The sequence below is a fragment of the Dendropsophus ebraccatus genome, chromosome 7 (genome assembly GCF_027789765.1).
Source record: "Dendropsophus ebraccatus isolate aDenEbr1 chromosome 7, aDenEbr1.pat, whole genome shotgun sequence".
In the NCBI taxonomy this organism is placed as follows: Eukaryota; Metazoa; Chordata; class Amphibia; order Anura; family Hylidae; genus Dendropsophus; species Dendropsophus ebraccatus.
In genome coordinates, this window is record NC_091460.1 from 111,812,352 (window position 1) to 111,835,866 (window position 23,515).

The window sequence follows — 23,515 nt, forward strand, 5'->3', positions numbered from 1 at the left end:
AGGAAAAACCATGACCGTCATTGGGTGTATATTACAATCTTGTGTACTACCCAAGCAAGGGTCAGGAAGACACGTGTGACTGCCCAGCTCCATGCTTGTGGCTCCTCAGCTCTTGGTAGCTCCAGATAGTACTTTGGGAGAAGTGCTGTACTACAGTTTGTACCCCTCCCGTGGAAGGCCACTGGCCACCGTTTACTCAGGAGGCCGAAATAGCTCAGTTGGGAGAGCGTTAGACTGAAGATCTAAAGGTCCCTGGTTCGATCCCGGGTTTCGGCAGGTGCTATTTTAGGTACGCATCAACTAAAGTAATGAGATTCGTTCCCGTCTTTCCTCCAAAATGGCCTGTCCTCGGCTTGTGTGCCGTTTTACCACTCGGCAGCACTGGCCTGGTTGGAGCTGAGCTGCAGTTCCAGGAGCAAACTGGTATGGTGGAAGAAAGCAGCTAACTAGCCTTGCCCAGCTGGCCTAAACAATATTGCTCATGGGCACCATTCTTCAGTCTGCCTTCACCGGTCCTTGAAATTGAAGAAATGTGTAATGCACGCAGGCACGCTGGCATCATCTATCAGACGGCAGCAGACAGGAGCAGTCACGTCTGGCTGCAGTGAAAGATAAACCCCTGCCCCCATGAGGCTTCACCAGTGCGTAAAAGCGCCAGGAACATTGAGGATACAGCTCAGATGTTTGGAGTTTTGAGAGCTTAGGCAATTTACGGCAAAGGCCAGGCGTTGCATGGCAGCGAAGAGGAATTTAAAAATTCAGCTTACAGTCCATCAGAACGATGTAGGGTTTCTTGGAGGTGGTGGGATTTTAGAAGCTCTTTGAATAAGGGTTTGGTGAGGCTCAGAAAAGAACACCCTTGCTCTGGAGATTCCCTGAAAGAACCTGCGCTATCAAATTCTGTTTTTCTACGCTCTTCTACTCGGCAACCTCTTAGAAAGGAGATAGTTAAGTAAAGAGAAAGACAAAGCCCGCGCTCCAGTCCACTGTCAGAAGTGGGATTCGAACCCACGCCTCCAGAGGAGACTGCGACCTGAACGCAGCGCCTTAGACCGCTCGGCCATCCTGACAACCTGTCGGCAAGGTAGTGTACTTTTCCAAACAGAACTATTCTACTCCTTAAGCCTTAGCGGGAGAACTTCTCCAAAGGAAAAACCATGACCGTCATTGGGTGTATATTACAATCTTGTGTACTACCCAAGCAAGGGTCAGGAAGACACGTGTGACTGCCCAGCTCCATGCTTGTGGCTCCTCAGCTCTTGGTAGCTCCAGATAGTACTTTGGGAGAAGTGCTGTACTACAGTTTGTACCCCTCCCGTGGAATGCCATTGTCCACCAGGCACTCAGGAGGCCAAAATAGCTCAGTTGGGAGAGCGTTAGACTGAAGATCTAAAGGTCCCTGGTTCGATCCCGGGTTTCGGCAGGTGCTTTTTTACTTACGCATCAACTAAATTAATGAGATTCGTTCCCGTTTTTCCTCCAAAATGGCCTGTCCTCGGCTTGTGTGCCGTTTTACCACTCGGCAGCACTGGCCTGGTTGGAGCTGAGCTGCAGTTCCAGGAGCAAACTGGTATGGTGGAAGAAAGCAGCTAACTAGCATTGCCCAGCTGGCCTAAACAATATTGCTCATGGGCACCATTCTTCAGTCTGCCTTCACCGGTCCTTGAAATTGAAGAAATGTGTAATGCACGCAGGCACGCTGGCATCATCCATCAGACGGCAGCAGACAGGAGCAGTCACGTCTGGCTGCAGTGAAAGATAAACCCCTGCCCCCATGAGGCTTCACCAGTGCGTAAAAGCGCCAGGAACATTGAGGATACAGCTCAGATGTTTGGAGTTTTGAGAGCTTAGGCAATTTACGGCAAAGGCCAGGCGTTGCATGGCAGCGAAGAGGAATTTAAAAATTCAGCTTACAGTCCATCAGAACGATGTAGGGTTTCTTGGAGGTGGTGGGATTTTAGAAGCTCTTTGAATAAGGGTTTGGTGAGGCTCAGAAAAGAACACCCTTGCTCTGGAGATTCCCTGAAAGAACCTGCGCTATCAAATTCTTTTTTTCTACGCTCTTCTACTCGGCAACCTCCTAGAAAGGAGATAGTTAAGTAAAGAGAAAGACAAAGCCCGCGCTTCAGTCCGCTGTCAGAAGTTGGATTCGAACCCACGCCTCCAGAGGAGACTGCGACCTGAACGCAGCACCTTTGACCGCTCGGCCATCCTGACAACCTGTCGGCAAGGTAGTGTACTTTTCCAAACAGAACTATTCTACTCCTTAAGCCTTAGCGGGAGAACTTCTCTAAAGGAAAAACCATGACCGTCATTGGGTGTATATTACAATCTTGTGTACTACCCAAGCAAGGGTCAGGAAGACACGTGTGACTGCCCAGCTCCATGCTTGTGGCTCCTCAGCTCTTGGTAGCTCCAGATAGTACTTTGGGAGAAGTGCTGTACTACAGTTTGTACCCCTCCCGTGGAAGGCCATTGGCCACCGTGCACTCAGGAGGCCGAAATAGCTCAGTTGGGAGAGCGTTAGACTGAAGATCTAAAGGTCCCTGGTTCGATCCCGGGTTTCGGTAGGTGCTTTTTTAGGTACGCATCAACTAAAGTAATGAGATTCGTTCCCGTCTTTCCTCCAAAATGGCCTGTCCTCGGCTTGTGTGCCGTTTTACCACTCGGCAGCACTGGCCTGGTTGGAGCTGAGCTGCAGTTCCAGGAGCAAACTGGTATGGTGGAAGAAAGCAGCTAACTAGCATTGCCCAGCTGGCCTAAACAATATTGCTCATGGGCACCATTCTTCAGTCTGCCTTCACCGGTCCTTGAAATTGAAGAAATGTGTAATGCACGCAGGCACGCTGGCATCATCCATCAGACGGCAGCAGACAGGAGCAGTCACGTCTGGCTGCAGTGAAAGATAAACCCCTGCCCCCATGAGGCTTCACCAGTGCGTAAAAGCGCCAGGAACATTGAGGATACAGCTCAGATGTTTGGAGTTTTGAGAGCTTAGGCAATTTACGGCAAAGGCCAGGCGTTGCATGGCAGCGAAGAGGAATTTAAAAATTCAGCTTACAGTCCATCAGAACGATGTAGGGTTTCTTGGAGGTGGTGGGATTTTAGAAGCTCTTTGAATAAGGGTTTGTTGAGGCTCAGAAAAGAACACCCTTGCTCTGGAGATTCCCTGAAAGAACCTGCGCTATCAAATTCTGTTTTTCTACGCTCTTCTACTCGGCAACGCAGCGCCTTAGACCGCTCGGCCATCCTGACAACCTGTCGGCAAGGTAGTGTACTTTTCCAAACAGAACTATTCTACTCCTTAAGCCTTAGCGGGAGAACTTCTCCAAAGGAAAAACCATGACCGTCATTGGGTGTATATTACAATCTTGTGTACTACCCAAGCAAGGGTCAGGAAGACACGTGTGACTGCCCAGCTCCATGCTTGTGGCTCCTCAGCTCTTGGTAGCTCCAGATAGTACTTTGGGAGAAGTGCTGTACTACAGTTTGTACCCCTCCCGTAGAAGGCCATTGGCCACCGGGCACTCAGGAGGCCGAAATAGCTCAGTTGGGAGAGCGTTAGACTGAAGATCTAAAGGTCCCTGGTTCGATCCCGGGTTTCGGCAGGTGCTTTTTTAGGTACGCATCAACTAAAGTAATGAGATTCGTTCCCGTCTTTCCTCCAAAATGGCCTGTCCTCGGCTTGTGTGCCGTTGTACCACTCGGCAGCACTGGCCTGGTTGGAGCTGAGCTGCAGTTCCAGGAGCAAACTGGTATGGTGGAAGAAAGCAGCTAACTAGCATTTCCCAGCTGGCCTAAACAATATTGCTCATGGGCACCATTCTTCAGTCTGCCTTCACCGGTCCTTGAAATTGAAGAAATGTGTAATGCACGCAGGCACGCTGGCATCATCCATCAGACGGCAGCAGACAGGAGCAGTCACGTCTGGCTGCAGTGAAAGATAAACCCCTGCCCCCATGAGGCTTCACCAGTGCGTAAAAGCGCCAGGAACATTGAGGATACAGCTCAGATGTTTGGAGTTTTGAGAGCTTAGGCAATTTACGGCAAAGGCCAGGCGTTGCATGGCAGCGAAGAGGAATTTAAAAATTCAGCTTACAGTCCATCAGAACGATGTAGGGTTTCTTGGAGGTGGTGGGATTTTAGAAGCTCTTTGAATAAGGGTTTGGTGAGGCTCAGAAAAGAACACCCTTGCTCTGGAGATTCCCTGAAAGAACCTGCGCTATCAAATTCTGTTTTTCTACGCTCTTCTACTCGGCAACCTCCTAGAAAGGAGATAGTTAAGTAAAGAGAAAGACAAAGCCCGCGCTTCAGTCCACTGTCAGAAGTGGGATTCAAACCTCCAGAGGAGACGGCGACCTGAACGCAGCGCCTTAGACCGCTCGTCCATCCTGACAACCTGTCGGCAAGGTAGTGTACTTTTCCAAACAGAACTATTCTACTCCTTAAGCCTTAGCGGGAGAACTTCTCCAAAGGAAAAACCATGACCGTCATTGGGTGTATATTACAATCTTGTGTACTACCCAAGCAAGGGTCAGGAAGACACGTGTGACTGCCCAGCTCCATGCTTGTGGCTCCTCAGCTCTTGGTAGCTCCAGATAGTACTTTGGGAGAAGTGCTGTACTACAGTTTGTACCCCTCCCGTGGAAGGCCATTGGCCACCGTGCACTCAGGAGGCCGAAATAGCTCAGTTGGGAGAGCGTTAGACTGAAGATCTAAAGGTCCCTGTTTCGGCAGGTGCTTTTTTAGGTACGCATCAACTAAAGTAATGAGATTCGTTCCCGTCTTTCCTCCAAAATGGCTTGTCCTCGGCTTGTGTGCCGTTTTACCACTCGGCAGCACTGGCCTGGTTGGAGCTGAGCTGCAGTTCCAGGAGCAAACTGGTATGGTGGAAGAAAGCAGCTAACTAGCATTGCCCAGCTGGCCTAAACAATATTGCTCATGGGCACCATTCTTCAGTCTGCCTTCACCGGTCCTTGAAATTGAAGAAATGTGTAATGCACGCAGGCACGCTGGCATCATCCATCAGACGGCAGCAGACAGGAGCAGTCACGTCTGGCTGCAGTGAAAGATAAACCCCTGCCCCCATGAGGCTTCACCAGTGCGTAAAAGCGCCAGGAACATTGAGGATACAGCTCAGATGTTTGGAGTTTTGAGAGCTTAGGCAATTTACGGCAAAGGCCAGGCGTTTCATGGCAGCGAAGAGGAAATTAAAAATTCAGCTTACAGTCCATCAGAACGATGTAGGGTGTCTTGGAGGTGGTGGGATTTTAGAAGCTCTTTGAATAAGGGTTTGGTGAGGCTCAGAAAAGAACACCCTTGCTCTGGAGATTCCCTGAAAGAACCTGCGCTATCAAATTCTGTTTTTCTACGCTCTTCTACTTGGCAACCTCCTAGAAAGGAGATAGTTAAGTAAAGAGAAAGACAAAGCCCGCGCTTCAGTCCACTGTCAGAAGTGGGATTCAAACCTCCAGAGGAGACGGCGACCTGAACGCAGCGCCTTAGACCGCTCGGCCATCCTGACAACCTGTCGGCAAGGTAGTGTACTTTTCCAAACAGAACTATTCTACTCCTTAAGCCTTAGCGGGAGAACTTCTCCAAAGGAAAAACCATGACCGTCATTGGGTGTATATTACAATCTTGTGTACTACCCAAGCAAGGGTCAGGAAGACACGTGTGACTGCCCAGATCCATGCTTGTGGCTCCTCAGCTCTTGGTAGCTCCAGATAGTACTTTGGGAGAAGTGCTGTACTACAGTTTGTACCCCTCCCGTGGAAGGCCATTGGCCACCGTGCACTCAGGAGGCCGAAATAGCTCAGTGTGGAGAGCGTTAGACTGAAGATCTAAAGGTCCCTGGTTCGATCCCGGGTTTCGGCAGGTGCTTTTTTAGGTACGCATCAACTAAAGTAATGAGATTCGTTCCCGTCTTTCCTCCAAAATGGCCTGTCCTCGGCTTGTGTGCCGTTTTACCACTCGGCAGCACTGGCCTGGTTGGAGCTGAGCTGCAGTTCCAGGAGCAAACTGGTATGGTGGAAGAAAGCAGCTAACTAGCATTGCCCAGCTGGCCTAAACAATATTGCTCATGGGCACCATTCTTCAGTCTGCCTTCACCGGTCCTTGAAATTGAAGAAATGTGTAATGCACGCAGGCACGCTGGCATCATCCATCAGACGGCAGCAGACAGGAGCAGTCACGTCTGGCTGCAGTGAAAGATAAACCCCTGCCCCCATGAGGCTTCACCAGTGCGTAAAAGCGCCAGGAACATTGAGGATACAGCTCAGATGTTTGGAGTTTTGAGAGCTTAGGCAACTTACGGCAAAGGCCAGGCGTTGCATGGCAGCGAAGAGGAATTTAAAAATTCAGCTTACAGTCCATCAGAACGATGTAGGGTTTCTGGGAGGTGGTGGGATTTTAGAAGCTCTTTGAATAAGGGTTTGTTGAGGCTCAGAAAAGAACACCCTTGCTCTGGAGATTCCCTGAAAGAACCTGCGCTATCAAATTCTGTTTTTCTACGCTCTTCTACTCGGCAACCTCCTAGAAAGGAGATAGTTAAGTAAAGAGAAAGACAAAGCCCGCGCTTCAGTCCACTGTCAGAAGTGGGATTCAAACCTCCAGAGGAGACGGTGACCTGAACGCAGCGCCTTAGACCGCTCGGCCATCCTGACAACCTGTCGGCAAGGTAGTGTACTTTTCCAAACAGAACTATTCTACTCCTTAAGCCTTAGCGGGAGAACTTCTCCAAAGGAAAAACCATGACCGTCATTGGGTGTATATTACAATCTTGTGTACTACCCAAGCAAGGGTCAGGAAGACACGTGTGACTGCCCAGCTCCATGCTTGTGGCTCCTCAGCTCTTGGTAGCTCCAGATAGTACTTTAGGAGAAGTGCTGTACTACAGTTTGTACCCCTCCCGTGGAAGGCCATTGGCCACCGTGCACTCAGGAGGCCGAAATAGCTCAGTTGGGAGAGCGTTAGACTGAAGATCTAAAGGTCCCTGGTTCGATCCCGGGTTTCGGCAGGTGCTTTTTTAGGTACGCATCAACTAAAGTAATGAGATTCGTTCCCGTCTTTCCTCCAAAATGGCCTGTCCTCGGCTTGTGTGCCGTTTTACCACTCGGCAGCACTGGCCTGGTTGGAGCTGAGCTGCAGTTCCAGGAGCAAACTGGTATGGTGGAAGAAAGCAGCTAACTAGCATTGCCCAGCTGGCCTAAACAATATTGCTCATGGGCACCATTCTTCAGTCTGCCTTCACCGGTCCTTGAAATTGAAGAAATGTGTAATGCACGCAGGCACGCTGGCATCATCCATCAGACGGCAGCAGACAGGAGCAGTCACGTCTGGCTGCAGTGAAAGATAAACCCCTGCCCCCATGAGGCTTCACCAGTGCGTAAAAGCGCCAGGAACATTGAGGATACAGCTCAGATGTTTGGAGTTTTGAGAGCTTAGGCAATTTACGGCAAAGGCCAGGCGTTGCATGGCAGCGAAGAGGAATTTAAAAATTCAGCTTACAGTCCATCAGAACGATGTAGGGTTTCTTGGAGGTGGTGGGATTTTAGAAGCTCTTTGAATAAGGGTTTGGTGAGGCTCAGAAAAGAACACCCTTGCTCTGGAGATTCCCTGAAAGAACCTGCGCTATCAAATTCTGTTTTTCTACGCTCTTCTACTCGGCAACCTCCTAGAAAGGATATAGTTAAGTAAAGAGAAAGACAAAGCCCGCGCTTCAGTCCACTGTCAGAAGTGGGATTCGAACCCACGCCTCCAGAGGAGACTGCGACCTAAACAGCGCCTTAGACCGCTCGGCCATCCTGACAACCTGTCGGCAAGGTAGTGTACTTTTCCAAACAGAACTATTCTACTCCTTAAGCCTTAGCGGGAGAACTTCTCCAAAGGAAAAACCATGACCGTCATTGGGTGTATATTACAATCTTGTGTACTACCCAAGCAAGGGTCAGGAAGACACGTGTGACTGCCCAGCTCCATGCTTGTGGCTCCTCAGCTCTTGGTAGCTCCAGATAGTACTTTGGGAGAAGTGCTGTACTACAGTTTGTACCCCTCCCGTGGAAGGCCACTGGCCACCGTTTACTCAGGAGGCCGAAATAGCTCAGTTGGGAGAGCGTTAGACTGAAGATCTAAAGGTCCCTGGTTCGATCCCGGGTTTCGGCAGGTGCTATTTTAGGTACGCATCAACTAAAGTAATGAGATTCGTTCCCGTCTTTCCTCCAAAATGGCCTGTCCTCGGCTTGTGTGCCGTTTTACCACTCGGCAGCACTGGCCTGGTTGGAGCTGAGCTGCAGTTCCAGGAGCAAACTGGTATGGTGGAAGAAAGCAGCTAACTAGCCTTGCCCAGCTGGCCTAAACAATATTGCTCATGGGCACCATTCTTCAGTCTGCCTTCACCGGTCCTTGAAATTGAAGAAATGTGTAATGCACGCAGGCACGCTGGCATCATCTATCAGACGGCAGCAGACAGGAGCAGTCACGTCTGGCTGCAGTGAAAGATAAACCCCTGCCCCCATGAGGCTTCACCAGTGCGTAAAAGCGCCAGGAACATTGAGGATACAGCTCAGATGTTTGGAGTTTTGAGAGCTTAGGCAATTTACGGCAAAGGCCAGGCGTTGCATGGCAGCGAAGAGGAATTTAAAAATTCAGCTTACAGTCCATCAGAACGATGTAGGGTTTCTTGGAGGTGGTGGGATTTTAGAAGCTCTTTGAATAAGGGTTTGGTGAGGCTCAGAAAAGAACACCCTTGCTCTGGAGATTCCCTGAAAGAACCTGCGCTATCAAATTCTGTTTTTCTACGCTCTTCTACTCGGCAACCTCTTAGAAAGGAGATAGTTAAGTAAAGAGAAAGACAAAGCCCGCGCTCCAGTCCACTGTCAGAAGTGGGATTCGAACCCACGCCTCCAGAGGAGACTGCGACCTGAACGCAGCGCCTTAGACCGCTCGGCCATCCTGACAACCTGTCGGCAAGGTAGTGTACTTTTCCAAACAGAACTATTCTACTCCTTAAGCCTTAGCGGGAGAACTTCTCCAAAGGAAAAACCATGACCGTCATTGGGTGTATATTACAATCTTGTGTACTACCCAAGCAAGGGTCAGGAAGACACGTGTGACTGCCCAGCTCCATGCTTGTGGCTCCTCAGCTCTTGGTAGCTCCAGATAGTACTTTGGGAGAAGTGCTGTACTACAGTTTGTACCCCTCCCGTGGAATGCCATTGTCCACCAGGCACTCAGGAGGAAAAAATAGCTCAGTTGGGAGAGCGTTAGACTGAAGATCTAAAGGTCCCTGGTTCGATCCCGGGTTTCGGCAGGTGCTTTTTTACTTACGCATCAACTAAATTAATGAGATTCGTTCCCGTTTTTCCTCCAAAATGGCCTGTCCTCGGCTTGTGTGCCGTTTTACCACTCGGCAGCACTGGCCTGGTTGGAGCTGAGCTGCAGTTCCAGGAGCAAACTGGTATGGTGGAAGAAAGCAGCTAACTAGCATTGCCCAGCTGGCCTAAACAATATTGCTCATGGGCACCATTCTTCAGTCTGCCTTCACCGGTCCTTGAAATTGAAGAAATGTGTAATGCACGCAGGCACGCTGGCATCATCCATCAGACGGCAGCAGACAGGAGCAGTCACGTCTGGCTGCAGTGAAAGATAAACCCCTGCCCCCATGAGGCTTCACCAGTGCGTAAAAGCGCCAGGAACATTGAGGATACAGCTCAGATGTTTGGAGTTTTGAGAGCTTAGGCAATTTACCGCAAAGGCCAGGCGTTGCATGGCAGCGAAGAGGAATTTAAAAATTCAGCTTACAGTCCATCAGAACGATGTAGGGTTTCTTGGAGGTGGTGGGATTTTAGAAGCTCTTTGAATAAGGGTTTGGTGAGGCTCAGAAAAGAACACCCTTGCTCTGGAGATTCCCTGAAAGAACCTGCGCTATCAAATTCTGTTTTTCTACGCTCTTCTACTCGGCAACCTCCTAGAAAGGAGATAGTTAAGTAAAGAGAAAGACAAAGCCCGCGCTTCAGTCCACTGTCAGAAGTGGGATTCAAACCTCCAGAGGAGACGGCGACCTGAACGCAGCGCCTTAGACCGCTCGGCCATCCTGACAACCTGTCGGCAAGGTAGTGTACTTTTCCAAACAGAACTATTCTACTCCTTAAGCCTTAGCGGGAGAACTTCTCCAAAGGAAAAACCATGACCGTCATTGGGTGTATATTACAATCTTGTGTACTACCCAAGCAAGGGTCAGGAAGACACGTGTGACTGCCCAGCTCCATGCTTGTGGCTCCTCAGCTCTTGGTAGCTCCAGATAGTACTTTGGGAGAAGTGCTGTACTACAGTTTGTACCCCTCCCGTGGAAGGCCATTGGCCACCGTGCACTCAGGAGGCCGAAATAGCTCAGTTGGGAGAGCGTTAGACTGAAGATCTAAAGGTCCCTGGTTCGATCCCGGGTTTCGGCAGGTGCTTTTTTAGGTACGCATCAACTAAAGTAATGAGATTCGTTCCCGTCTTTCCTCCAAAATGGCCTGTCCTCGGCTTGTGTGCCGTTTTACCACTCGGCAGCACTGGCCTGGTTGGAGCTGAGCTGCAGTTCCAGGAGCAAACTGGTATGGTGGAAGAAAGCAGCTAACTAGCATTGCCCAGCTGGCCTAAACAATATTGCTCATGGGCACCATTCTTCAGTCTGCCTTCACCGGTCCTTGAAATTGAAGAAATGTGTAATGCACGCAGGCACGCTGGCATCATCCATCAGACGGCAGCAGACAGGAGCAGTCACGTCTGGCTGCAGTGAAAGATAAACCCCTGCCCCCATGAGGCTTCACCAGTGCGTAAAAGCGCCAGGAACATTGAGGATACAGCTCAGATGTTTGGAGTTTTGAGAGCTTAGGCAATTTACGGCAAAGGCCAGGCGTTGCATGGCAGCGAAGAGGAATTTAAAAATTCAGCTTACAGTCCATCAGAACGATGTAGGGTTTCTTGGAGGTGGTGGGATTTTAGAAGCTCTTTGAATAAGGGTTTGGTGAGGCTCAGAAAAGAACACCCTTGCTCTGGAGATTCCCTGAAAGAACCTGCGCTATCAAATTCTGTTTTTCTACGCTCTTCTACTCGGCAACCTCCTAGAAAGGATATAGTTAAGTAAAGAGAAAGACAAAGCCCGCGCTTCAGTCCACTGTCAGAAGTGGGATTCGAACCCACGCCTCCAGAGGAGACTGCGACCTAAACAGCGCCTTAGACCGCTCGGCCATCCTGACAACCTGTCGGCAAGGTAGTGTACTTTTCCAAACAGAACTATTCTACTCCTTAAGCCTTAGCGGGAGAACTTCTCCAAAGGAAAAACCATGACCGTCATTGGGTGTATATTACAATCTTGTGTACTACCCAAGCAAGGGTCAGGAAGACACGTGTGACTGCCCAGCTCCATGCTTGTGGCTCCTCAGCTCTTGGTAGCTCCAGATAGTACTTTGGGAGAAGTGCTGTACTACAGTTTGTACCCCTCCCGTGGAAGGCCACTGGCCACCGTTTACTCAGGAGGCCGAAATAGCTCAGTTGGGAGAGCGTTAGACTGAAGATCTAAAGGTCCCTGGTTCGATCCCGGGTTTCGGCAGGTGCTTTTTTAGGTACGCATCAACTAAAGTAATGAGATTCGTTCCCGTCTTTCCTCCAAAATGGCCTGTCCTCGGCTTGTGTGCCGTTTTACCACTCGGCAGCACTGGCCTAGTTGGAGCTGAGCTGCAGTTCCAGGAGCAAACTGGTATGGTGGAAGAAAGCAGCTAACTAGCCTTGCCCAGCTGGCCTAAACAATATTGCTCATGGGCACCATTCTTCAGTCTGCCTTCACCGGTCCTTGAAATTGAAGAAATGTGTAATGCACGCAGGCACGCTGGCATCATCTATCAGACGGCAGCAGACAGGAGCAGTCACGTCTGGCTGCAGTGAAAGATAAACCCCTGCCCCCATGAGGCTTCACCAGTGCGTAAAAGCGCCAGGAACATTGAGGATACAGCTCAGATGTTTGGAGTTTTGAGAGCTTAGGCAATTTACGGCAAAGGCCAGGCGTTGCATGGCAGCGAAGAGGAATTTAAAAATTCAGCTTACAGTCCATCAGAACGATGTAGGGTTTCTTGGAGGTGGTGGGATTTTAGAAGCTCTTTGAATAAGGGTTTGGTGAGGCTCAGAAAAGAACACCCTTGCTCTGGAGATTCCCTGAAAGAACCTGCGCTATCAAATTCTGTTTTTCTACGCTCTTCTACTCGGCAACCTCTTAGAAAGGAGATAGTTAAGTAAAGAGAAAGACAAAGCCCGCGCTCCAGTCCACTGTCAGAAGTGGGATTCGAACCCACGCCTCCAGAGGAGACTGCGACCTGAACGCAGCGCCTTAGACCGCTCGGCCATCCTGACAACCTGTCGGCAAGGTAGTGTACTTTTCCAAACAGAACTATTCTACTCCTTAAGCCTTAGCGGGAGAACTTCTCCAAAGGAAAAACCATGACCGTCATTGGGTGTATATTACAATCTTGTGTACTACCCAAGCAAGGGTCAGGAAGACACGTGTGACTGCCCAGCTCCATGCTTGTGGCTCCTCAGCTCTTGGTAGCTCCAGATAGTACTTTGGGAGAAGTGCTGTACTACAGTTTGTACCCCTCCCGTGGAAGGCCATTGGCCACCGTGCACTCAGGAGGCTGAAATAGCTCAGTTGGGAGAGCGTTAGACTGAAGATCTAAAGGTCCCTGGTTCGATCCCGGGTTTCGGCAGGTGCTTTTTTAGGTACGCATCAACTAAAGTAATGAGATTCGTTCCCGTCTTTCCTCCAAAATGGCCTGTCCTCGGCTTGTGTGCCGTTTTACCACTCGGCAGCACTGGCCTAGTTGGAGCTGAGCTGCAGTTCCAGGAGCAAACTGGTATGGTGGAAGAAAGCAGCTAACTAGCATTGCCCAGCTGGCCTAAACAATATTGCTCATGGGCACCATTCTTCAGTCTGCCTTCACCGGTCCTTGAAATTGAAGAAATGTGTAATGCACGCAGGCACGCTGGCATCATCCATCAGACGGCAGCAGACAGGAGCAGTCACGTCTGGCTGCAGTGAAAGATAAACCCCTGCCCCCATGAGGCTTCACCAGTGCGTAAAAGCGCCAGGAACATTGAGGATACAGCTCAGATGTTTGGAGTTTTGAGAGCTTAGGCAACTTACGGCAAAGGCCAGGCGTTGCATGGCAGCGAAGAGGAATTTAAAAATTCAGCTTACAGTCCATCAGAACGATGTAGGGTTTCTGGGAGGTGGTGGGATTTTAGAAGCTCTTTGAATAAGGGTTTGTTGAGGCTCAGAAAAGAACACCCTTGCTCTGGAGATTCCCTGAAAGAACCTGCGCTATCAAATTCTGTTTTTCTACGCTCTTCTACTCGGCAACCTCCTAGAAAGGAGATAGTTAAGTAAAGAGAAAGACAAAGCCCGCGCTTCAGTCCACTGTCAGAAGTGGGATTCAAACCTCCAGAGGAGACGGCGACCTGAACGCAGCGCCTTAGACCGCTCGGCCATCCTGACAACCTGTCGGCAAGGTAGTGTACTTTTCCAAACAGAACTATTCTACTCCTTAAGCCTTAGCGGGAGAACTTCTCCAAAGGAAAAACCATGACCGTCATTGGGTGTATATTACAATCTTGTGTACTACCCAAGCAAGGGTCAGGAAGACACGTGTGACTGCCCAGCTCCATGCTTGTGGCTCCTCAGCTCTTGGTAGCTCCAGATAGTACTTTGGGAGAAGTGCTGTACTACAGTTTGTACCCCTCCCGTGGAATGCCATTGTCCACCAGGCACTCAGGAGGCCAAAATAGCTCAGTTGGGAGAGCGTTAGACTGAAGATCTAAAGGTCCCTGGTTCGATCCCGGGTTTCGGCAGGTGCTTTTTTACTTACGCATCAACTAAATTAATGAGATTCGTTCCCGTTTTTCCTCCAAAATGGCCTGTCCTCGGCTTGTGTGCCGTTTTACCACTCGGCAGCACTGGCCTGGTTGGAGCTGAGCTGCAGTTCCAGGAGCAAACTGGTATGGTGGAAGAAAGCAGCTAACTAGCATTGCCCAGCTGGCCTAAACAATATTGCTCATGGGCACCATTCTTCAGTCTGCCTTCACCGGTCCTTGAAATTGAAGAAATGTGTAATGCACGCAGGCACGCTGGCATCATCCATCAGACGGCAGCAGACAGGAGCAGTCACGTCTGGCTGCAGTGAAAGATAAACCCCTGCCCCCATGAGGCTTCACCAGTGCGTAAAAGCGCCAGGAACATTGAGGATACAGCTCAGATGTTTGGAGTTTTGAGAGCTTAGGCAATTTACGGCAAAGGCCAGGCGTTGCATGGCAGCGAAGAGGAATTTAAAAATTCAGCTTACAGTCCATCAGAACGATGTAGGGTTTCTTGGAGGTGGTGGGATTTTAGAAGCTCTTTGAATAAGGGTTTGGTGAGGCTCAGAAAAGAACACCCTTGCTCTGGAGATTCCCTGAAAGAACCTGCGCTATCAAATTCTGTTTTTCTACGCTCTTCTACTCGGCAACCTCCTAGAAAGGAGATAGTTAAGTAAAGAGAAAGACAAAGCCCGCGCTTCAGTCCGCTGTCAGAAGTGGGATTCGAACCCACGCCTCCAGAGGAGACTGCGACCTGAACGCAGCGCCTTAGACCGCTCGGCCATCCTGACAACCTGTCGGCAAGGTAGTGTACTTTTCCAAACAGAACTATTCTACCCCTTAAGCCTTAGCGGGAGAACTTCTCCAAAGGAAAAACCATGACCGTCATTGGGTGTATATTACAATCTTGTGTACTACCCAAGCAAGGGTCAGGAAGACACGTGTGACTGCCCAGCTCCATGCTTGTGGCTCCTCAGCTCTTGGTAGCTCCAGATAGTACTTTGGGAGAAGTGCTGTACTACAGTTTGTACCCCTCCCGTGGAAGGCCATTGGCCACCGTGCACTCAGGAGGCCGAAATAGCTCAGTTGGGAGAGCGTTAGACTGAAGATCTAAAGGTCCCTGGTTCGATCCCGGGTTTCGGCAGGTGCTTTTTTAGGTACGCATCAACTAAAGTAATGAGATTCGTTCCCGTCTTTCCTCCAAAATGGCCTGTCCTCGGCTTGTGTGCCGTTTTACCACTCGGCAGCACTGGCCTAGTTGGAGCTGAGCTGCAGTTCCAGGAGCAAACTGGTATGGTGGAAGAAAGCAGCTAACTAGCATTGCCCAGCTGGCCTAAACAATATTGCTCATGGGCACCATTCTTCAGTCTGCCTTCACCGGTCCTTGAAATTGAAGAAATGTGTAATGCACGCAGGCACGCTGGCATCATCCATCAGACGGCAGCAGACAGGAGCAGTCACGTCTGGCTGCAGTGAAAGATAAACCCCTGCCCCCATGAGGCTTCACCAGTGCGTAAAAGCGCCAGGAACATTAAGGATACAGCTCAGATGTTTGGAGTTTTGAGAGCTTAGGCAACTTACGGCAAAGGCCAGGCGTTGCATGGCAGCGAAGAGGAATTAAAAAATTCAGCTTACAGTCCATCAGAACGATGTAGGGTTTCTGGGAGGTGGTGGGATTTTAGAAGCTCTTTGAATAAGGGTTTGTTGAGGCTCAGAAAAGAACACCCTTGCTCTGGAGATTCCCTGAAAGAACCTGCGCTATCAAATTCTGTTTTTCTACGCTCTTCTACTCGGCAACCTCCTAGAAAGGAGATAGTTAAGTAAGAGAAAGACAAAGCCCGCGCTTCAGTCCACTGTCAGAAGTGGGATTCAAACCTCCAGAGGAGACGGCGGCCTGAACGCAGCGCCTTAGACCGCTCGGCCATCCTGACAACCTGTCGGCAAGGTAGTGTACTTTTCCAAACAGAACTATTCTACTCCTTAAGCCTTAGCGGGAGAACTTCTCCAAAGGAAAAAACCATGACCGTCATTGGGTGTATATTACAATCTTGTGTACTACCCAAGCAAGGGTCAGGAAGACACGTGTGACTGCCCAGCTCCATGCTTGTGGCTCCTCAGCTCTTGGTAGCTCCAGATAGTACTTTGGGAGAAGTGCTGTACTACAGTTTTGTACCCCTCCCGTGGAAGGCCATTGGCCACCGTGCACTCAGGAGGCCGAAATAGCTCAGTTGGGAGAGCGTTAGACTGAAGATCTAAAGGTCCCTGGTTCGATCCCGGGTTTCGGCAGGTGCTTTTTTAGGTACGCATCAACTAAAGTAATGAGATTCGTTCCCGTCTTTCCTCCAAAATGGCCTGTCCTCGGCTTGTGTGCCGTTTTACCACTCGGCAGCACTGGCCTGGTTGGAGCTGAGCTGCAGTTCCAGGAGCAAACTGGTATGGTGGAAGAAAGCAGCTAACTAGCATTGCCCAGCTGGCCTAAACAATATTGCTCATGGGCACCATTCTTCAGTCTGCCTTCACCGGTCCTTGAAATTGAAGAAATGTGTAATGCACGCAGGCACGCTGGCATCATCCATCAGACGGCAGCAGACAGGAGCAGTCACGTCTGGCTGCAGTGAAAGATAAACCCCTGCCCCCATGAGGCTTCACCAGTGCGTAAAAGCGCCAGGAACATTGAGGATACAGCTCAGATGTTTGGAGTTTTGAGAGCTTAGGCAATTTACGGCAAAGGCCAGGCGTTGCATGGCAGCGAAGAGGAATTTAAAAATTCAGCTTACAGTCCATCAGAACGATGTAGGGGTTTCTTGGAGGTGGTGGGATTTTAGAAGCTCTTTGAATAAGGGTTTGGTGAGGCTCAGAAAAGAACACCCTTGCTCTGGAGATTCCCTGAAAGAACCTGCGCTATCAAATTCTGTTTTTCTACGCTCTTCTACTCGGCAACCTCCTAGAAAGGATAGAGTTAAGTAAAGAGAAAGACAAAGCCCGCGCTTCAGTCCACTGTCAGAAGTGGGATTCGAACCCACGCCTCCAGAGGAGACTGCGACCTAAACAGCGCCTTAGACCGCTCGGCCATCCTGACAACCTGTCGGCAAGGTAGTGTACTTTTCCAAACAGAACTATTCTACTCCTTAAGCCTTAGCGGGAGAACTTCTCCAAGGAAAAACCATGACCGTCATTGGGTGTATATTACAATCTTGTGTACTACCCAAGCAAGGGTCAGGAAGACACGTGTGACTGCCCAGCTCCATGCTTGTGGCTCCTCAGCTCTTGGTAGCTTCAGATAGTACTTTGGGAGAAGTGCTGTACTACAGTTTGTACCCCTCCCGTGGAAGGCCATTGGCCACCGTGCACTCAGGAGGCCGAAATAGCTCAGTTGGGAGAGCGCTAGACTGAAGATCTAAAGGTCCCTGGTTCGATCCCGGGTTTCGGCAGGTGCTTTTTTAGGTACGCATCAACTAAAGTAATGAGATTCGTTCCCGTCTTTCCTCCAAAATGGCCTGTCCTCGGCTTGTGTGCCGTTTTACCACTCGGCAGCACTGGCCTGGTGGAGCTGAGCTGCAGTTCCAGGAGCAAACTGGTATGGTGGAAGAAAGCAGCTAACTAGCATTGCCCAGCTGGCCTAAACAATATTGCTCATGGGCACCATTCTTCAGTCTGCCTTCACCGGTCCTTGAAATTGAAGAAATGTGTAATGCACGCAGGCACGCTGGCATCATCCATCAGACGGCAGCAGACAGGAGCAGTCACGTCTGGCTGCAGTGAAAGATAAACCCCTGCCCCCATGAGGCTTCACCAGTGCGTAAAAGCGCCAGGAACATTGAGGATACAGCTCAGATGTTTGGAGTTTTGAGAGCTTAGGCAATTTACGGCAAAGGCCAGGCGTTGCATGGCAGCGAAGAGGAATTTAAAAATTCAGCTTACAGTCCATCAGAACGATGTAGGGTTTCTTGGAGGTGGTGGGATTTAGAAGCTCTTTGAATAAGGGTTTGGTGAGGCTCAGAAAAGAACACCCTTGCTCTGGAGATTCCCTGAAAGAACCTGCGCTATCAAATTCTGTTTTTCTACGCTCTTCTACTCGGCAACCTCCTAGAAAGGAGATAGTTAAGTAAAGAGAAAGACAAAGCCCGCGCTTTAGTCCACTGTCAGAAGTGGGATTCGAACCCACGCCTCCAGAGGAGACTGCGACCTAAACAGCGCCTTAGACCGCTCGGCCATCCTGACAAACCTGTCGGCAAGGTAGTGTACTTTTCCAAACAGAACTATTCTACTCCTTAAGCCTTAGCGGGAGAACTTCTCCAAAGGAAAAACCATGACCGTCATTGGGTGTATATTACAATCTTGTGTACTACCCAAGCAAGGGTCAGGAAGACACGTGTGACTGCCCAGCTCCATGCTTGTGGCTCCTCAGCTCTTGGTAGCTCCAGATAGTACTTTGGGAGAAGTGCTGTACTACAGTTTGTACCCCTCCCGTGGAAGGCCATTGGCCACCGTGCACTCAGGAGGCCGAAATAGCTCAGTTGGGAGAGCGTTAGACTGAAGATCTAAAGGTCCCTGGTTCGATCCCGGGTTTCGGCAGGTGCTTTTTTAGGTACGCATCAACTAAAGTAATGAGATTCGTTCCCGTCTTTCCTCCAAAATGGCCTGTCCTCGGCTTGTGTGCCGTTTTACCACTCGGCAGCACTGGCCTAGTTGGAGCTGAGCTGCAGTTCCAGGAGCAAACTGGTATGGTGGAAGAAAGCAGCTAACTAGCATTGCCCAGCTGGCCTAAACAATATTGCTCATGGGCACCATTCTTCAGTCTGCCTTCACCGGTCCTTGAAAATTGAAGAAATGTGTAATGCACGCAGGCACGCTGGCATCATCCATCAGACGGCAGCAGACAGGAGCAGTCACGTCTGGCTGCAGTGAAAGATAAACCCCCTGCCCCCATGAGGCTTCACCAGTGCGTAAAGCGCCAGGAACATTGAGGATACAGCTCAGATGTTTGGAGTTTTGAGAGCTTAGGCAATTTACGGCAAAGGCCAGGCGTTGCATGGCAGCGAAGAGGAATTTAAAAATTCAGCTTACAGTCCATCAGAACGATGTAGGGTTTCTTGGAGGTGGTGGGATTTTAGAAGCTCTTTGAATAAGGGTTTGGTGAGGCTCAGAAAAGAACACCCTTGCTCTGGAGATTCCCTGAAAGAACCTGCGCTATCAAATTCTGTTTTTCTACGCTCTTCTACTCGGCAACCTCCTAGAAAGGAGATAGTTAAGTAAAGAGAAAGACAAAGCCCGCGCTTTAGTCCACTGTCAGAAGTGGGATTCGAACCCACGCCTCCAGAGGAGACTGCGACCTAAACAGCGCCTTAGACCGCTCGGCCATCCTGACAACCTGTCGGCAAGGTAGTGTACTTTTCCAAACAGAACTATTCTACTCCTTAAGCCTTAGCGGGAGAACTTCTCCAAAGGAAAAACCATGACCGTCATTGGGTGTATATTACAATCTTGTGTACTACCCAAGCAAGGGTCAGGAAGACACGTGTGACTGCCCAGCTCCATGCTTGTGGCTCCTCAGCTCTTGGTAGCTCCAGATAGTACTTTGGGAGAAGTGCTGTACTACAGTTTGTACCCCTCCCGTGGAAGGCCATTGGCCACCGTGCACTCAGGAGGCCGAAATAGCTCAGTTGGGAGAGCGTTAGACTGAAGATCTAAAGGTCCCTGGTTCGATCCCGGGTTTCGGCAGGTGCTTTTTTAGGTACGCATCAACTAAAGTAATTGAGATTCGGTCCCGTCTTTCCTCCAAAATGGCCTGTCCTCGGCTTGTGTGCCGTTTTACCACTCGGCAGCACTGGCCTAGTTGGAGCTGAGCTGCAGTTCCAGGAGCAAACTGGTATGGTGGAAGAAAGCAGCTAACTAGCATTGCCCAGCTGGCCTAAACAATATTGCTCATGGGCACCATTCTTCAGTCTGCCTTCACCGGTCCTTGAAATTGAAGAAATGTGTAATGCACGCAGGCACGCTGGCATCATCCATCAGACGGCAGCAGACAGGAGCAGTCACGTCTGGCTGCAGTGAAAGATAAACCCCTGCCCCCATGAGGCTTCACCAGTGCGTAAAAGCGCCAGGAACATTGAGGATACAGCTCAGATGTTTGGAGTTTTGAGAGCTTAGGCAATTTACGGCAAAGGCCAGGCGTTGCATGGCAGCGAAGAGGAATTTAAAAATTCAGCTTACAGTCCATCAGAACGATGTAGGGTTTCTTGGAGGTGGTGGATTTAGAAGCTCTTTGAATAAGGGTTTGGTGAGGCTCAGAAAAGAACACCCTTGCTCTGGAGATTCCCTGAAAGAACCTGCGCTATCAAATTCTGTTTTTCTACGCTCTTCTACTCGGCAACCTCCTAGAAAGGATATAGTTAAGTAAAGAGAAAGACAAAGCCCGCGCTTCAGTCCACTGTCAGAAGTGGGATTTGAACCACGCCTCCAGAGGAGACTGCGACCTAAACAGCGCCTTAGACCGCTCGGCCATCCTGACAACCTGTCGGCAGGTAGTGTACTTTTCCAAACAGAACTATCTACTCCTTAAGCCTTAGCGGGAGAACTTCTCCAAAGGAAAAACCATGACCGTCATTGGGTGTATATTACAATCTTGTGTACTACCCAAGCAAGGGTCAGGAAGACACGTGTGACTGCCCAGCTCCATGCTTGTGGCTCCTCAGCTCTTGGTAGCTCCAGATAGTACTTTGGGAGAAGTGCTGTACTACAGTTTGTACCCCTCCCGTGGAAGGCCATTGGCCACCGTGCACTCAGGAGGCCGAAATAGCTCAGTTGGGAGAGCGTTAGACTGAAGATCTAAAGGTCCCTGGTTCGATCCCGGGTTTCGGCAGGTGCTTTTTTTAGGTACGCATCAACTAAAGTAATGAGATTCGTTCCCGTCTTTCCTCCAAAATGGCCCTGTCCTCGGCTTGTGTGCCGTTTTAAACCACTCGGCAGCACTGGCCTAGTTGGAGCTGAGCTGCAGTTCCAGGAGCAAACTGGTATGGTGGAAGAAAGCAGCTAACTAGCATTGCCCAGCTGGCCTAAACAATATTGCTCATGGGCACCATTCTTCAGTCTGCCTTCACCGGTCCTTGAAATTGAAGAAATGTGTAATGCACGCAGGCACGCTGGCATCATCCATCAGACGGCAGCAGACAGGAGCAGTCACGTCTGGCTGCAGTGAAAGATAAACCCCTGCCCCCATGAGGCTTCACCAGTGCGTAAAAGCGCCAGGAACATTGAGGATACAGCTCAGATGTTTGGAGTTTTGAGAGCTTAGGCAATTTACGGCAAAGGCCAGGCGTTGCATGGCAGCGAAGAGGAATTTAAAATTCAGCTTACAGTCCATCAGAACGATGTAGGGTTTCTTGGAGGTGGTGGGATTTTAGAAGCTCTTTGAATAAGGGTTTGGTGAGGCTCAGAAAAGAACACCCTTGCTCTGGAGATTCCCTGAAAGAACCTGCGCTATCAAATTCTGTTTTTCTACGCTCTTCTACTCGGCAACCTCCTAGAAAGGAGATAGTTAAGTAAAGAGAAAGACAAAGCCCACGCTTCAGTCCACTGTCAGAAGAGGGATTCGAACCCACACCTCCAGAGGAGACTGCGACCTGAACGCAGCGCCTTAGACCGCTCGGCCATCCTGACAACCTGTCGGCAAGGCAGTGTACTTTTCCAAACAGAACTATTCTACTCCTTAAGCCTTAGCGGGAGAACTTCTCCAAAGGAAAAACCATGACCGTCATTGGGTGTATATTACAATCTTGTGTACTACCCAAGCAAGGGTCAGGAAGACACGTGTGACTGCCCAGCTCCATGCTTGTGGCTCCTCAGCTCTTGGTAGCTCCAGATAGTACTTTGGGAGAAGTGCTGTACTACAGTTTGTACCCCTCCCGTGGAAGGCCATTGGCCACCGGGCACTCAGGAGGCCGAAATAGCTCAGTTGGGAGAGCGTTAGACTGAAGATCTAAAGGTCCCTGTTCGATCCCGGGTTTCGGCAGGTGCTTTTTTAGGTACGCATCAACTAAAGTAATGAGATTCGTTCCCGTCTTTCCTCCAAAATGGCCTGTCCTCGGCTTGTGTGCCGTTTTACCACTCGGCAGCACTGGCCTGGTTGGAGCTGAGCTGCAGTTCCAGGAGCAAACTGGTATGGTGGAAGAAAGCAGCTAACTAGCATTGCCCAGCTGGCCTAAACAATATTGCTCATGGGCACCATTCTTCAGTCTGCCTTCACCGGTCCTTGAAATTGAAGAAATGTGTAATGCACGCAGGCACGCTGGCATCATCCATCAGACGGCAGCAGACAGGAGCAGTCACGTCTGGCTGCAGTGAAAGATAAACCCCTGCCCCCATGAGGCTTCACCAGTGCGTAAAAGCGCCAGGAACATTGAGGATACAGCTCAGATGTTTGGAGTTTTGAGAGCTTAGGCAATTTACGGCAAAGGCCAGGCGTTGCATGGCAGCGAAGAGGAATTTAAAAATTCAGCTTACAGTCCATCAGAACGATGTAGGGTTTCTTGGAGGTGGTGGGATTTTAGAAGCTCTTTGAATAAGGGTTTGGTGAGGCTCAGAAAAGAACACCCTTGCTCTGGAGATTCCCTGAAAGAACCTGCGCTATCAAATTCTGTTTTTCTACGCTCTTCTACTCGGCAACCTCCTAGAAAGGAGATAGTTAAGTAAAGAGAAAGACAAAGCCCGCGCTTCAGTCCACTGTCAGAAGTGGGATTCAAACGCTCCAGAGGAGACTGCGACCTGAACGCAGCGCCTTAGACCGCTCGGCCATCCTGACAACCTGTCGGCAAGGTAGTGTACTTTTCCAAACAGAACTATTCTACTCCTTAAGCCTTAGCGGGAGAACTTCTCCAAAGGAAAACCATGACCGTCATTGGGTGTATATTACAATCTTGTGTACTACCCAAGCAAGGGTCAGGAAGACACGTGTGACTGCCCAGCTCCATGCTTGTGGCTCCTCAGCTCTTGGTAGCTCCAGATAGTACTTTGGGAGAAGTGCTGTACTACAGTTTGTACCCCTCCCGTGGAAGGCCATTGGCCACCGGCACTCAGGAGGCCGAAATAGCTCAGTTGGGAGAGCGTTAGACTGAAGATCTAAAGGTCCCTGGTTCGATCCCGGGTTTCGGCAGGTGCTTTTTTAGGTACGCATCAACTAAAGTAATGAGATTCGTTTCCGTCTTTCCTCCAAAATGGCCTGTCCTCGGCTTGTGTGCCGTTTTACCACTCGGCAGCACTGGCCTGGTTGGAGCTGAGCTGCAGTTCCAGGAGCAAACTGGTATGGTGGAAGAAAGCAGCTAACTAGCATTGCCCAGCTGGCCTAAACAATATTGCTCATGGGCACCATTCTTCAGTCTGCCTTCACCGGTCCTTGAAATTGAAGAAATGTGTAATGCACGCAGGCACGCTGGCATCATCCATCAGACGGCAGCAGACAGGAGCAGTCACGTCTGGCTGCAGTGAAAGATAAACCCCTGCCCCCATGAGGCTTCACCAGTGCGTAAAAGCGCCAGGAACATTGAGGATACAGCTCAGATGTTTGGAGTTTTGAGAGCTTAGGCAATTTACGGCAAAGGCCAGGCGTTGCATGGCAGCGAAGAGGAATTTA

At 50.0% G+C, this 23,515-nt stretch overlaps 20 non-coding genes across 20 annotated transcripts; 11 read left to right on the plus strand and 9 right to left on the minus strand.

Moving 5' to 3' along the window:
- Window positions 1-987: 987 nt before the first annotated feature.
- TRNAL-CAG (transfer RNA leucine (anticodon CAG)) lies at window positions 988-1,070 on the minus strand. The gene has a single exon. It is a non-coding gene; the product is annotated as a tRNA-Leu (tRNA).
- A 2,465-nt stretch (window positions 1,071-3,535) lies between these two features.
- On the plus strand, window positions 3,536-3,608 carry TRNAF-GAA (transfer RNA phenylalanine (anticodon GAA)). Its single transcript has one exon. It is a non-coding gene; the product is annotated as a tRNA-Phe (tRNA).
- Window positions 3,609-6,945: 3,337 nt separating this feature from the next.
- On the plus strand, window positions 6,946-7,018 carry TRNAF-GAA (transfer RNA phenylalanine (anticodon GAA)). Its single transcript has one exon. It is a non-coding gene; the product is annotated as a tRNA-Phe (tRNA).
- Window positions 7,019-7,729: 711 nt separating this feature from the next.
- TRNAL-UAG (transfer RNA leucine (anticodon UAG)) lies at window positions 7,730-7,810 on the minus strand. Its single transcript has one exon. It is a non-coding gene; the product is annotated as a tRNA-Leu (tRNA).
- A 280-nt stretch (window positions 7,811-8,090) lies between these two features.
- Window positions 8,091-8,163, plus strand: TRNAF-GAA (transfer RNA phenylalanine (anticodon GAA)). The gene has a single exon. It is a non-coding gene; the product is annotated as a tRNA-Phe (tRNA).
- Window positions 8,164-8,874: 711 nt separating this feature from the next.
- TRNAL-CAG (transfer RNA leucine (anticodon CAG)) lies at window positions 8,875-8,957 on the minus strand. Its single transcript has one exon. It is a non-coding gene; the product is annotated as a tRNA-Leu (tRNA).
- Window positions 8,958-10,378: 1,421 nt separating this feature from the next.
- On the plus strand, window positions 10,379-10,451 carry TRNAF-GAA (transfer RNA phenylalanine (anticodon GAA)). The gene has a single exon. It is a non-coding gene; the product is annotated as a tRNA-Phe (tRNA).
- Window positions 10,452-11,162: 711 nt separating this feature from the next.
- On the minus strand, window positions 11,163-11,243 carry TRNAL-UAG (transfer RNA leucine (anticodon UAG)). Its single transcript has one exon. It is a non-coding gene; the product is annotated as a tRNA-Leu (tRNA).
- A 280-nt stretch (window positions 11,244-11,523) lies between these two features.
- TRNAF-GAA (transfer RNA phenylalanine (anticodon GAA)) lies at window positions 11,524-11,596 on the plus strand. The gene has a single exon. It is a non-coding gene; the product is annotated as a tRNA-Phe (tRNA).
- A 711-nt stretch (window positions 11,597-12,307) lies between these two features.
- TRNAL-CAG (transfer RNA leucine (anticodon CAG)) lies at window positions 12,308-12,390 on the minus strand. The gene has a single exon. It is a non-coding gene; the product is annotated as a tRNA-Leu (tRNA).
- A 2,205-nt stretch (window positions 12,391-14,595) lies between these two features.
- On the minus strand, window positions 14,596-14,678 carry TRNAL-CAG (transfer RNA leucine (anticodon CAG)). The gene has a single exon. It is a non-coding gene; the product is annotated as a tRNA-Leu (tRNA).
- A 280-nt stretch (window positions 14,679-14,958) lies between these two features.
- TRNAF-GAA (transfer RNA phenylalanine (anticodon GAA)) lies at window positions 14,959-15,031 on the plus strand. Its single transcript has one exon. It is a non-coding gene; the product is annotated as a tRNA-Phe (tRNA).
- A 1,069-nt stretch (window positions 15,032-16,100) lies between these two features.
- Window positions 16,101-16,173, plus strand: TRNAF-GAA (transfer RNA phenylalanine (anticodon GAA)). The gene has a single exon. It is a non-coding gene; the product is annotated as a tRNA-Phe (tRNA).
- A 712-nt stretch (window positions 16,174-16,885) lies between these two features.
- TRNAL-UAG (transfer RNA leucine (anticodon UAG)) lies at window positions 16,886-16,966 on the minus strand. Its single transcript has one exon. It is a non-coding gene; the product is annotated as a tRNA-Leu (tRNA).
- A 1,061-nt stretch (window positions 16,967-18,027) lies between these two features.
- TRNAL-UAG (transfer RNA leucine (anticodon UAG)) lies at window positions 18,028-18,108 on the minus strand. The gene has a single exon. It is a non-coding gene; the product is annotated as a tRNA-Leu (tRNA).
- A 281-nt stretch (window positions 18,109-18,389) lies between these two features.
- TRNAF-GAA (transfer RNA phenylalanine (anticodon GAA)) lies at window positions 18,390-18,462 on the plus strand. The gene has a single exon. It is a non-coding gene; the product is annotated as a tRNA-Phe (tRNA).
- Window positions 18,463-19,174: 712 nt separating this feature from the next.
- TRNAL-UAG (transfer RNA leucine (anticodon UAG)) lies at window positions 19,175-19,255 on the minus strand. The gene has a single exon. It is a non-coding gene; the product is annotated as a tRNA-Leu (tRNA).
- A 280-nt stretch (window positions 19,256-19,535) lies between these two features.
- On the plus strand, window positions 19,536-19,608 carry TRNAF-GAA (transfer RNA phenylalanine (anticodon GAA)). Its single transcript has one exon. It is a non-coding gene; the product is annotated as a tRNA-Phe (tRNA).
- Window positions 19,609-20,676: 1,068 nt separating this feature from the next.
- Window positions 20,677-20,749, plus strand: TRNAF-GAA (transfer RNA phenylalanine (anticodon GAA)). The gene has a single exon. It is a non-coding gene; the product is annotated as a tRNA-Phe (tRNA).
- Window positions 20,750-22,965: 2,216 nt separating this feature from the next.
- TRNAF-GAA (transfer RNA phenylalanine (anticodon GAA)) lies at window positions 22,966-23,038 on the plus strand. The gene has a single exon. It is a non-coding gene; the product is annotated as a tRNA-Phe (tRNA).
- Window positions 23,039-23,515: the final 477 nt, after the last annotated feature.